Raw genomic sequence first — 14202 nt, 5'->3', positions numbered from 1 at the left:
TATTTGAAGGTTTACTCTTACTTGTGATGGGAAACACATACCGGGGACCAGTAATGGTATCAGTTACAAGTAATAATATATAGGTGTAGAATTAGATGGTTCGGTCATCCTAGTCTGCTCCATAATCAATCATGGAGGATGTTTGTATTCAAAGATGTTTCTTTTCCAAGTTGAAGATTGTCGAAGATTGCGCAGAAGTGGGCTGAGAAATGGCAGGTGGAGTTCAACACGCAGAAGTGTGAGTGGTATACTTTGGAAGGACAAACTCCAAGGCAGAGTACTGAGTAAATGGTAGGACACTTCGGAGTGTGGAGGAGCAGAGGGATCTGGGGGTACATGTCCTCAGATCCCTGACAGTTGCCTCACAGGTACATAGGGTAGTTAAGAAAGCTTATGGAGTGTTAGTTTTCATAAGTTGAGACAGAGCTTAAGAGTCGCAGGGTAATGATACAGCTCTGTAAATCTCTGATTAGGCCACACTTGGAGAACTGTGTCCAGTTCTGGTCACCTCACTACAGGAAGGATTTGGAAGCATTGGGAAGGGTACAGAGGACATTTACCAGGAAGCTGCCTGGTTTCGGGAGTATGCATTACGATCAGAGATTAAGGGAGCTAAGATTTCACTCTTTGGAGAGAAGGAGGATGAGAGGAGACATGATAGAGGTATACAAGATATTCAGAGGAAAAGACAGAGTGTACAGCCAGCGGCTCTGCCCCAGGGCACCACTGCTCAATACAAAAGGACATGGCTTTAAGATAAGGAGAAGGAAGTTTGAAGGGGTTATTAGAGGAACGTTTATTTACTCAGAGAGTGGTTGGTGCGTGGAATGCACTGCCTGAGTCAGTGGTGGAGGCAGATACTCTAGTGAAGTGAATTTTAAGAGACTACTAGACATGTGTATGGAAGAATAGAAGGTGGAGGGTTATATGGGGGGCAGGGTTTAAGGGTCGGCACAACATTGTGGGGAGACTCGCCCTATATAGCAATCCAGAACATGAATATACCCAACTATAGCCTCCACCACTCTCTGTGGCATCAAATTCCACCGATAAATCAACGTTTAGCTGAAGTAATTGCCTTCCTGTCATTTTTAAAGTGACGCTTCTTTATTCTGAGGCTGCACTCTCACATCCCAGACTCTCGGTCTAATCGAGGCAGCCTCTCCATTCCCACTGTATCCAGACTTGTTGTTATTCAATTGGTGTAAATAATCACTCCCCACCCACACCCCCTCAACCACGATCCCTCTGAACTCCACTGACACAGGCCCAGGGTCATCAAATGCAGCTCATGCATAAAGTTTATCATTCCTCAGCTTATTCTTGTGAGCCTTGTTAGGGGTAACTAGTAATGTGGTTGCAGGATAATTTACAGGGGGAAGCTATGGCTTCCTAAATGTTCTACTATCACAAAACGAGAGCTTGTGCACTGCTCCATTTCCAACCGATTTAAAGTGTTCCAGAATGAATGTAATAAAGAGAAACTGGAATTATAGAAACACTCAACAGGTAAGGTACAGTTATGGGGAAAGGAACATAGTTAATGATTCGGTGTCCTAACCTTCCGTCCGAATGGTTCATATATTATTCAGTTTGAAGTGGAAATCATGGGTTGTTCTCTTTAGAGCGGTAGGGACTGACGGGAGATCTGATATAGTTTTATAAGATCATGAAAATAATAGATAGTGTAGACAGGGAGTATCTTTTTGCTGTTTAGAAATCTGTAATATCAGAGGAAATGCATTGAAGATGTGAGGGAGGTGATGCAGGTGTTTTGCCGTGATGTTCCTGCCATTTCCCATTCACAAACTCTGGTGGAGCTGGAACCTAATCACCCTCTGCCGGGACCGCTGCTCAGGCTGGTCCACTAGTCTGTAGATTGTGAGAGGGTGCCTGGAACCTAATCATCCTCTGCCGGGACCGGGGCTCCGGCTGGTTCACCAATCTGTAGACTGTGAGAGGATGCCTGAAATCATCCCTGTGAACCTCCTCTGGACCCTCTCCGGATACACCTCAGCGGAACAACCCTAGTCACTGGCAGCCAACCAGAAAGAGATCCTTTTATTGCCACTCGTTGCCTCCTGCCTCTCAGTCAATGCTCTAACTATGTCAGTAAATTCCCTGTAATACCATGGGCTCTTAACTTGGCAAGCAGCCTCATGCATGTCACCTTGTCAAAAGTCTTCTGAAAATACAAGTTCACAACAACCACTGCATTTCATTTGTCTATCCTGCTTGTAATCAACTCAAAGAATTCCAAGGTTCGACAGGCGTGATTTTCCCTGAAGGAAACCATGCTGAATTTGTACTATCTTGTCCTGTGGCACCAAGTACTCCATCACAGCATCCTTAGCAATTACCATTGTTGCATCTAACATTTTTCTCAAACACTGAGGTCAAGATAACTGGTCTATACTTTCCATTTTGCTTCCTTTTTCTGCTGTTTCGGACTTCCGCGTTTCTCTAGCATCTAATCGGAGCACATTTGATCAATATCTTATTGCTGTATGGGATCTAGCCCAGAACAATACGCTGCGATGTTTCCCGCAGTGTAGCAGGAACAGAATGTCAAATTATAAAGTGGAAAATGCTGGACACCCGGTACTTCCGGCTACATCTGTGAAATCAGAAATTGTGGAAATCTCAGTATCAGAACTGGGATCTGCCGATCTGCTGGGCGTTTCGAGCGTTTTCTCCTTATTTTACATCAAACTTCCTGCAACTGCAGATTTTTTCCTCCTCCTTTTCATGCATAGGTGGTAACTTATTGCGAAATGTCTGGAACACCTCAAACTGAGCAAATGCCACCCCACCCCCTCCAATGTGTTAGTTCTGAGTTCATCCCGACCCTGGTTAATACATTCCATACAGTCAATGCTCGCAGTATCCTTCCCTCCCACTGTCAGTCTGTTGCATTTACTCCCGAGGACTCTGTCTGTACCCTGAGAGGCGGTAACCACAGAGCGATAAAATGTGCAACACTTTCTGCAGCTCTGACGGGCTGTTGCCCTGGAAATGGAGGAAGTGTCTCAACGAAAATAACCGAAAAGGAAATAACAAACTCAGCATCAGATTCTTTGTGTTCCATTATGACAAAGATTAACACTGCAGCCATTTTGTAACGGTGAAACTAAAATTGAAATGGCCGTTTTTACCCTGCCAAGTGCTCTGTTCAATTAGACCTCTGGTAGTCCTAGCTATCAAAAAAAAAGAAAAAAAAATAATAATCCTGGAGAAGATGCAAAACAAAACTTCAGAATGAAGACAAAGTTTGAAAGAGAGATTGATGAAATGTATCATTGCAGCAATGGGATACAGGCTGGACAGAGGCTGAACAAGATGATTGATATATATCATTGAGGTGGTGGGATACAGATTGGACAGAGGTTGAACAACATGGTTGATATATATTGAGGTGGTCAGATACAGGCAGGACAGAGGTTGAACAAGATGATTGATATATATCATTGAGGTGGTGGGATACAGACTGGACAGAGGTTGAACAAGATGGTTGATATATATCACTGAGGTGATGGGTTACAAGCTGGACAGAGGTTGAACCAGATGGGCAGGAGACGAGCAAATGGACACAGTTAGGAGAAGGGGATCCAGCGTGATCTCTGATGGTCCTCTAGCAATATACAGATCCTGAAAGAATAGTACGCACTAGTAGATAACAGATTCCAATATATTAAAGCCAGAACAAACAATAAGAACTTTGCTACATGCCCTTTTCTACTCTACACGCTTTATCAATGCACCGCAGAAAGTATCCCATCCCGATTCTGCACACCTTCATACGGCCACTGTTTCTTTTACTGAATGAAATAGCGGAGAACTGTGGACACAGCTGAGTACATCATAGAAACCAACCTCCCTCCATGGACTCTGTCTATACTTCCCACTGCCTCAGTAAAGCAGACAGCATAATGAAAGTTCCGCACAACCCTGAACATTCTCACTTTAATGCTCCCACAGGGGTGAAGATCAAATAAAACAGAAACATACCATGAGGCTCAAGGACTTCTGACCTCACAGTCTAAATCGATGTGACCTTGCACCACATATCTACCGGCACTGCACTCTCTGTGTGACCAGAATGATTTGTTTTACCACAATGTACTGATCTGTGTGAAGAATACCGGAGACACGATTTTCACTCTACCTCTGTACACTTAAAACAAAATGAAGTTTCCCCATTTCAATCATGTGCGTTGCTCCTTTGGAAAATTTGGAAAGGGTGTACACAATTCCGAGAAACCCAGATAAATGAAGACTTAATTCTCACATTAATAGGGCCAGATATTAGGAAAAACTGTCAGCATTTCGGCAAGTCGTAACAATGGGAAGAAGATGGAAATAAACTTCCCAGTCCCCCGAGAGGACGTGAGAGATCTGGATCTCACTGTCCTGTCTGAACAGGGGAAAGATGAAACTACTCATACACCTGGAGGAGTCTTCCGAGGGTGAGATTACTCTGTTTAACCCTCGCTGTCTGCAAGACAAAACGGGCCGAACGGCCGCTTCCAGTGTAATGGAAGCATGTAAAACAATTATCGACCCCAGTCACCGATCCAGCTGGAGTTTGGATCCGATACCTGACCGAGTGATGGCGGTAAAGTTCTCCATGTACAACTGAACAGATGGGTTCTGTCTCCGCATCATTAGCTCATGCCGTTCCTGGGACCAGAACACCAGTGTCTGTGTGAAAGTCTCATAACCCGGACATGGGTTATATCCAAAGTTATATCCAAGAAGTGGGGCGAGGCCGCCAGTTCGAGGAACTTTTACGGGACTCACTGCCCAACATCAGGTCCCCCCTCACCCGGGATCGGTTTCTGCACTCACTGATGAGAAATCGTCGGTCGCGTTCATGCCTAGTGACCGGTCTCAATACTGACCGATGAGAACTTTACCAATCTGTCCGGCAGACAGCAATCGGTCCACCGGCTCCCAGCCGACGATCTTCTTCAACAGAGAACGGAAAGGAAGCCACCACCCACCCGGAGACTGCGAGAGCGGGGTCGGGACTTCGGAAACGAAAACCTCATATTCTGCAGATCTGCGTTTGAAATGGGAGCGAGAAACTTGACGGGTGGAGGGTCTCCCACCTGAATCGATGAATCTGCTCCTCACCCCTCACACACTGTCTGACCTACCTGCCACATTTTACACGTTATTTCATATGTACATCAGCTACATTTTTATTTTGTCCCTCGGTACCTTTGGCGTCCCCAACGCTCCACCTTTCGGATCTCAGAGTTATAAGTACGATTTCAATCCCGATCCGATACACGTCAGACCCGATAAAATTTCATTCAGATCACTTCTATGTTCAGAAATACTAATTTCTATTCACATTCCTCCAGCCTCACTGGACAGGAACACTGAAACATCAAGTGAGAAACAGCAGGAAGAGGCCATTCAGCCCCTCTAACCAACAACAAGATGACGGGTGTTCTCCCAACTCAGCCACATGTTTCTACCCGATCCTCATTTCAAATCAATCCCTTCGGTCTCCACACATCTGTCGGTCTCTGTTTTATGTGAAGACAATCAGTGAGACTTCATCGTCCTCCAGAAATCAGTCTGGTGAATCTCTAAAAACAAGTACTCTCTATAACCTCTTAGATAATCCTCCATGGAATTAAATACCATTTTTGCACTCCCATGTTGCCCCAACCACTCACCTCCCACACTCTGCAACTATTTCCACTTTCCCACCTCACCCCCACCTGGATCCACCTCTCACTCCCCAGCACTTGCCCCATCACCACCCCTCACCTCTTTTCTCTGACTATTTCCCGTCCACTCTCATTCCAGAGGAAGGATCCCGGCCCGAAATGTTGACGGTCCGTTTCCCTCCACAGATGCTGCTCGACCCATTGAGTTCCTCCGGCAGTTTGTTCTATGGTCTGTATAACCCGTGTTAGTATGGGAACCGGGATTTTACACCATATTCCACGTATAATCTCAACAAAGCCCAAATAATTGTTACCGTAATTACCATACGTAAACATGAGAAAACGTGTAAATGCTGGAAATCCAAAGCAACACACAAAATGCTGCAGGGATTCAGCACAATAGGCAGTATCTATGGAAAAGAGTAAACTGGCCACATTTTGGACCACGAGCCTTTTTGATTCCTGAGGAGGAGGGGAAGTGATCTGAATAAAAAAGGCCAGGGAGGAGAAAGAGGCGAGCTGGAATGTAATAGGTGAAGTCAACTGATGGACAGGTCAAGGGCTGGAGATGAAGGAATCGGAGTGTTATCAATAGGAGAAAGGGAAGGAGGGGACACGGGGGCAAGTAAGAGGCTGCTGAGAGAAATGAAAGTTCAGAGTGGGGAATCGAGCAGTGGGTGGGGGGGATTTCTTTACTGGAAAGAGAGTTCAATAGTCCTACAATCATGTTGGAGGGTACCCAGATGGAAGATAAGGTGCTGATCCTCCTCCCAGAGGGCAGTAACATCCTGGCACAAAATGAGGCCATATATCAAGACGTCGGAATGGGAGTCAGAATTAAAATGTTTTGCCAATGCAAAGTCCCCCTTGTGGCAGACTTCCATCTTCAGCCATCACCCTCTGCTTCTTGTTCTCGAGCCCGGTGTGAATCCACCTCGCCAGCTCCCCGTGAATCCCACGTGACCGAACCTTCCCGATCAGCTGCCATGCGGTATCTTGTTACAGACTTTTCTAAAGTTCAGATGAACAACATCACTGCCCAACTTCACCTAACTCCCTAGTTAAATCTTAAGTAATCTCCAAAACACTTGACAGATATGATGTCCTATGGGCAGGGTTGACGGTCATTTCTCCATAACCAATGCCCAACCGCCCGAGACTTCAGCTTCACTGCAGACTGAGAAAATTCCGATCCCAGCTGTGGTATTGCCAACCAGGACTGAAGCCCGTATACTGCCAGTTCCATATCCTCAGAGTCACCAGCCCAATATTATCACCCATACAAAAACGCTTTGGTACCGGCAATTTGCCGTGGCGTTCCTGCTATTTCCGATTCACAAACTAAGGTGGAACTGGAACCTAAGGACCCTCTGCCGGGGCCGGAGCTCCGGCTGGTTCCCCGGTCTGTATAGAAGATACGGTTACATTTCAGCCTGCCCCCAGCAGCTAAACCGAGCACATTTGATCACAATCTTCCTGCTGCGTGGGATCTTGCCCAGCACAGCTGGCTGCCATGTTTCCTGCAATGCAGCAGGAACAAAATGTAAAATTATCAGGTAGAAAACACTGGGGCTGAGCGTCTCCCATATTTTCTCCTCCTGACTTAAAATTTCCTGCAACTGTAGTATTTTCGATCCTCTTCATTTTAATGCACAGATCGAAACTGATTGCCACCTTAAACTATAAATGCCACCCCACTCCAACCACATTGTTAGTTATCAGTTCATTCTGACCCTGGTGTAATTCATCCCATGCAGTCAATGCGCACAGCATCGTTCCTCCCGCTATCGCTCTGTTGCAGGTGTTCCTGAGGCCACTCTCCATGCACTAAGAGGCGGTGACCACAGAGCGATAAAAAGTGCAACACTTGCTGCAGCTCCGACTGGCCGTTACCCTGGAAACTGAGGAAGTGGCTCACCGAAAATAACCGAGAAAGGAAATAACAAACTCAACAACAGATGCTATGAGTTCCATTATGACAAAGATTAACACTGCAGCCATTTTGTAACGGTGAAACTAAAATTGAAATTGCTGCTTTTACCATGCCATGTGCTGTGTTCATTTAAACCTTTGGTAGTCCTAGTAATCTAAAAAAAAAACAATCCTGGAAAAAATGCAAAACAAAACTTCATAATGAAGACAAGGTTTGAAAGAGAGATTACTGAAATACATCATTGCAGCAATGGGATACAGACTGGTCAGAGGTAAAGCAAGCTGGTTGATATATATCATTGAGGTGGTGAGAAGCAGGCTGGGCAGAGTTTAAACAAGATGGTTGATATATATCGTTGAGGTGGTGGTTTAGAGGCTGGACAGAAGTTGACCCAGGTGGGAAAGGGATGAGCAGGTGGACAAAGATGGGAGAAGTGGATCAAGGATGATCTCTAATGGTTCTCCCGCAATACACAGATCATGAAAGAATAGTACGCACTAATAGATAAGTGACTCCAATATAACAAAGCCAGAAATAACAATACGAACTTTGGTATATGTCCTTTTCTACTCTACACACTTTATCAATGCACCGGAGAAAGTATCCCATCCCGATTCTTCTCATCTTCACACGGCTACTGCTCTTCCTTTAACTGAATGAAATAGCGGAGAAGTGTGAACCCTGCTGACTACATCATAGAAACCAACCTCCCCTCCATGGACTCTGTCTACACTTTCCACTGCCTCAGTAAAGCAGCCAACATAATGAAAGATCCGCATAACCCTGAACATTCTCACTTCTCACCCTCCCATAGGGGCGAAGATAAAATAAAACAGAAACATACCACGGGGTCAAGGACGGTGTCCATTCTGCTGTTAGAAGCGAACAGCGTGATGAGTGGACTCCTGACCACACAGTCTAAATCGATATGACCTTGCACCACATAGCTACCTGCACTGCACTTTCTCGGTAATCAGAATAATTTGTTGTAACTCAATGTACTGCTGCAATGCATTGTTCTGTGTGGAGAATACCGGAGACGCGATTTTCACTCTACCTCTGTACATGGAAAACAAAAACAGATTCCCCATTTCAATCGTGTGGAAATATTAGACAGCCCTGGTCAATCCTTTGGAAATTCTGGAGGGAGTGTACAACTTTCCCAGAAACAAGACTTAATTCTCGCATTAATAGGGACAGATATCGGGAAACAAAGTCAGCATTTCGGCAAGTCATAGTCATGGACAGAAGATGGAAATAAACTTCCCAGTCCCCCGAGAGGACGTGAGTGATCTGGATCTCACTGTCCTGTCTGAACAGGGGAAAAGATGAAACTTCTTATTCACGTGGAGCAGTGTCCCGAGAGTGCGATTACTCTGCTTAACCCTCTCTATCTGCAAGAACACAAAGGGCCGATCGGCCGCTCCCAGTGTGCTGGAAATATGTAGAACAATTATCGACCCCAGGCATCGATTCAGCTGAAGTTTGGATCGTCTACTGGGCCGGATGATGGAGGTGAAGTTCCCCAGCTACAACTGTACGGATGGATTTAGTTCCGGCATCACCACCTCATCGCGCCCCTGGGACCCGAGCAAGAAGGACTGAGTGGCATCTCATCTCAGACTGTTCGGTGTGAAGTTTCCACAACCCGGACCGACCCGGGTAGGATGTGTCCAGGAAGCGGGACGAGGCCGCCAGTTCGAGGAAGTTAACGGGACTCACTTCACAACATCAGGTCTCCCCCCACCCCCACCCTCGAGATCGGTCTCAGTACCCAGCGATGGCAAATTGTCCGTTTCGTTCACCGCTCGTGACCGGCCACAATACTCACCCATGAGAATTTGATCAATTTGCCCCACAAACAGTGATCCGACCCCCGGCTCCCCGCCGACGATCTGCTTCAAAACAGAAAGGAAAGAAATCCACCGCCTTTCTGGGGACTGGAGAGCGGGGCGGGGTGTCGGAAAACCGCAGATGCTGCAGATCTGCGTTTGAAATGGGAGTGAGAAGTGGATCACGTGACGGGCGGATGTTCTCCCATCTGAACCGTTCTCACATTCTGACCGAAATGCCTGCCGCATTTTACCCGTTATTTCATATTTACAACAGCTGCATTCTTAATCTTTCCCTCAGTACCTTCGCTGTCCGTTTAGCTCCACCTTCCGGTTCTCAGACTTTAGGGTTCGATTCCCATCTCGGTCCCATACACAATTCAGACGCAAACCGGAATTGTGCTGTTTTCATTCAAATCACTTTTATATTTACAAACCCTAATTTCTATTCACATTCCTCCGGCCTCGCTAGACAGGAACACTGAAACATCAAGTGCGAAACAGCAGGAGGCGGTCATTCAGCCCCTCTAACCATCAGCAAGATGACGGCTGCTCTGCCATGTCAGCCACATGTTTTTGCCCGATCCTTATTTCCACGATTTCTTCCGTCTCCACACATCTGTTTGTCTTTGTTTTATGTGAAGACGATCAGTGATCTTCATCGTCCTCCAGGAATCAGTCTGGTGAATCTCTAAAACAAACACTGTCTGACCTCTTAAGATAATCCTCCGTGGAATTAAATACCATCTTCAGCAGCCTTGTGTTGCCCCAACCACTCACCTCCCACCCCTGTCACTATTTCCACCTTCCCACCTCACCCCTCAGCTGGATCCACCTCTCGCTCCCCAGCTCTTGCCCCATCCCCACCACTCACCTCTTTTCTCTGACTATTTCCTGTCATCTCGGCCCGAGATGTTGACGGTCAATTTTCCTCCACAGATGCTGCCCGACCCACTGAGTTCCTGGGGCGCTTCGTTCTTTGGTCTGTATAACCCGTGTTAGTATGGGGAGCAGGATTTTACATCATATTCCAGGTATTATCTCAACAAAATTCAAATAATTACCTCAAACACGAGAAGGCTGCAGATGCTGGAAATCCAAAGCAAAACAGATAAAATGCTGGACAAACTCAGCACATCAAGCAGTATCTTTGAAAAAGAATAAACTGGCGACTGTTTGGGCAAAGAGTGTACTTCATTACTGAGGTGGAGGGGAAGATCTCTGAATAAAAACAAATGATGGAGGAGAAAGAGGCGAGTGGGAAGGTTATATCTGAAATCAAATGATAGACATGTCAAGAGCTGGAGAAGAAAGAATCAGAGACTTGCCAATAGGGGAAAGGGAAGGAGGGACACGGGGGAAATAATAGGCTGGTGAGGAGAGATGGAAGTTCAGCGTGGGGAATAGAGATGGGTGGGGGGAATTTGTTTAATGGAAGGAGAATGCAATATTCATATAATCAGTTTGGTGGGCGCTCAGATGGAATAGAAGGTGTTGCTCCTCCACCCTGAGGGTATTCTCATATTGGCATAGGAGTAGGCCATTGATCGAGTTGTTGGATTGAGACGCAGAATTAAAATGTTTGGCCACTGCAAGGCCCCCCTTGTGGCCGATGATACAGAGATGCTCGACAAAACGGTCTCCCAATTTATGGTGGGTCTCACCAATGTAAATGAGGCTGCATTGGGAGCACGTGACACAATAGATGACCCCAGTAGATACGCAGGTGAAGTGTTCCTGGAAGGACTGTTTTGGGCTCTGAGTGGAGGTGAGGGAGGATGTGCATGGGCCGGTGTAGCAATTAGGCCGCTTGCTTGGATAAGTGGCTATAGGGAGATTACTGAGGATGGACAAGGGAATTATGGAAGGAGTGATCCTATTGAAAGAAGAGAGCCGGGTGGAGCGAGGAAGGAACAATATGTTCAGTTGTAAGATCTCTTTTGCTATGATGGAGGTTGCAGAGTCTGAAGGGGAGGTAGATAAGGACAAGATAAACTCTATTATTCTCTGCTACCTGTCATTGAGCCCGGTGTGAATCCACCTCTTTCGCTCCCCGCGAATCCCATGTGACCAAAACTTGCAGATCCATGCGAGTTATTGTTCGAGGCTTTACCAAAGTCCTTATGGACAACATCATCTCCATCTATCGCCATAGTGACCTCTTCAACAAGCTCCAGAATACTTGCCAGATTTGATATCCCACTGGGTGGCGCCGTCTGTGATTTCCCCATAACCAATGACAGGCAGACATACTTTATTGATCCCAAGGGAAATTGGGTTTCGATACAGTCGCGCCAACCAAGAATAGCGTCTCGGGTGATGTCTCACACCCCGAGACTTCAGCTTCACTGCAGAATGAGGAAATTCCGATCCCAGCTTTAGAATTACCAACATGGACTGAAGACTGTATATTGCCAGCTAAATATTTTCAGAGTTTCCATCCTAATATTATAACTCACTTACAGACTCTTTGATGTCGGCGATTTGTCGCAATGTTCCTACCATTTTCAATTCACAAACTGAGCTGGAACTGGAACCTAATGACCCTCTGCCTGCGCCGGAGCTCTGGCTGGTTAACCAGGCTGTAGCTTGAGAGAGGATACGGATACACTTCAGCATGTCTCCAGCAGGTATGCTGAGCACGTTTAATCACTATCTTACCGTCGTGAGAGATCCTGCCCAAAACGACTGGCTGCCATGTTTCCCTCAGGGATGCAGAAATAAAATGTGAAATTATAAAATGGGGAATACTGGGAATCCAGTACATAGGGCTACATACGTGAAAGGAGAAATGGTGGAAGACACAATATCAGATCTGGGACTGTTCAAGCCGTTAGCAATCTGCTGAGCGTTTGCAGCATTCTCTCTTTTTTACTTTAAATTTCCGGCATCAGCAGTTTTTATATGTTTTTAATGCACAAGTAGTAGCTGTTTGCAAAATGTTTGGACACCCCAATATGTTCAAACCATTTGTGTAAATGCCACACTCACCCCTCCAATTTGTTGGTTTTCAGTTCATTCCGATCCTGGTGTAATACATTCCATACAGTCAATGCTCGCTGTATCCACTGTCACTCTGTTGTATTTGCTCCCGAAGACACGATCTCTACCCTGAGAGGCGGTGACCACAGAGCGATAAAATGTGCAACACCTCTTGCAGCTCTGGCGGACCGTTACTATGGAAACGGAGGAAGTGTGTCACCAAAAGTAACTGAGAAAGGAAATAACAAGCTCAATACAAAATGTTGAGTTTCGTTATGACAAAGATTAAAACTGCAAGCATTTTGTAACGCTGGAAGTGAAATTGTAATATCTGATTTTACCCTGACAATGCTGCATTCAATTAGAGCTCTGGTAGTACCAGCTCACAAGAGAGAGAGAAAAAAAAGACAACAACAACAAGAACACACACACAAAAAAAAACCGAATTAAACAGTAACGGTTCCTGGAAAATTCAATGAAGTAAACGGTGAAAGATACCACTTTACAATGAAGAGATCAGTCAGAAGAAAGATTGCTGATACCTAACATTGAGCTATCCTAAAATGACAAAGCTAGAACAATAAGAAATTTGCCATATGCCCTTTGCCCCCGACCAAGCTTTATCAACGCAATACGTAAAGTTTCCGGTCGGGTAACTTCCCTCTTTCGCACGGATCCTGCTCTGCCTATGACTACATGAAACATCAGATAAATATGGACTCAGCTAAGCACAACATAGAAACAGGCCGCCCCTCCCTGGACTGTCTCCATATTTCCTGCGCCTCAGCAAAGCAGGCGACATAAATAGTTTCCCACAAACCTAGACATTCTCAACTCTCACCCACCCATCTGGTCGAAGATTAAAAAAAACTGAAAACATACCATTAGGCTCAAGGACGGCTTCCATTTTGTTGTTACATCAAATTGAATATCTCAAATATGAAAAGACACAGCTTAACAAGATGGACTCTTCTGCTCACTCTCTAACTCCATCTGAACTTGCACCGTATGTCTACCTGCACCGCCCTTTCTCTGTAACCTTAATACTTATTTTTTACACTCTGTTATTGCTTTACCGTTTATCAGCTCAATATGCTGTTGTAATGTATCGATTTCTATGGACAGTGTGCGAGACAAGTTTTTCAATTTAACTCGGGACGAGGCAATAATAAACGATTCCCACTTTCGTTGTGCAGAAATATTATACAGACTGAGCTTCTGCTCTGGAAGATCTGGAGTGAGACTTCACGAATGTGTATAAACTTTTGAGGAACTCAGATAAATGAAATACGTTTTTTCTCGCATTAATATGGTTAATACCCGGAAACATTGATATGGATCTTACTGCTTTGTCTGAACTGAAGTAAGGTTAAACTGCTTATACACGTGGAGTAGTGTCTCAAAGGTGGGATTAAAAGCCTTTGGCCTTCTGAGTCTGCAAGAACACAACAGATCGAATGACCAATTTTCGATCCAGGTGACGTTTGGATCCGCTACCGGGCCGGGTTCCCCAGCGACAACTCCACAGATGGGAGCACTCCCGGCCCCTGCCTCATCCAGCTCCTGGGACAAGAGCAGAGGGTTGAGCGTCGGCTCATTTCAGGCGTTCGGTGTGAAGGTCCAAAACCCGGATCGACCCCTGCAGGTTTTGTCCAGCAAACGCAGCCTGTTCTGGTGAGTTAACGGGACTCTATACCCTGCATCAGGCTTCTCCGCTCTGGACCGGCCACAATACTCACCGAAGGGAGCTATTCCCGCAGACAGTAAATCT

At 45.8% G+C, this 14202-nt stretch overlaps 1 protein-coding gene across 2 annotated transcripts in view; it reads right to left on the bottom strand.

Moving 5' to 3' along the window:
• Window positions 1-14202, bottom strand: part of LOC140722946 (NACHT, LRR and PYD domains-containing protein 3-like) — a 44272-nt gene that overhangs the window by 18972 nt on the left and 11098 nt on the right. The window contains exon 2 of one of the 2 annotated variants that reach the window (XM_073037574.1): window positions 12441-12625. The gene's annotated coding sequence lies outside the window, so the exon portion shown is untranslated. Of the gene's footprint in view, window positions 1-9448; window positions 9561-12440; window positions 12626-14202 lie in introns of those variants that run through there. The other variant, XM_073037573.1, reaches the window with a different exon arrangement.

This window comes from Hemitrygon akajei, unplaced genomic scaffold, assembly GCF_048418815.1.
Source record: "Hemitrygon akajei unplaced genomic scaffold, sHemAka1.3 Scf000094, whole genome shotgun sequence".
NCBI classification, from domain to species: Eukaryota; Metazoa; Chordata; class Chondrichthyes; order Myliobatiformes; family Dasyatidae; genus Hemitrygon; species Hemitrygon akajei.
Note: the sequence above shows the minus strand (reverse complement) of the source record. Positions and strands in the feature narration are given on the sequence as shown.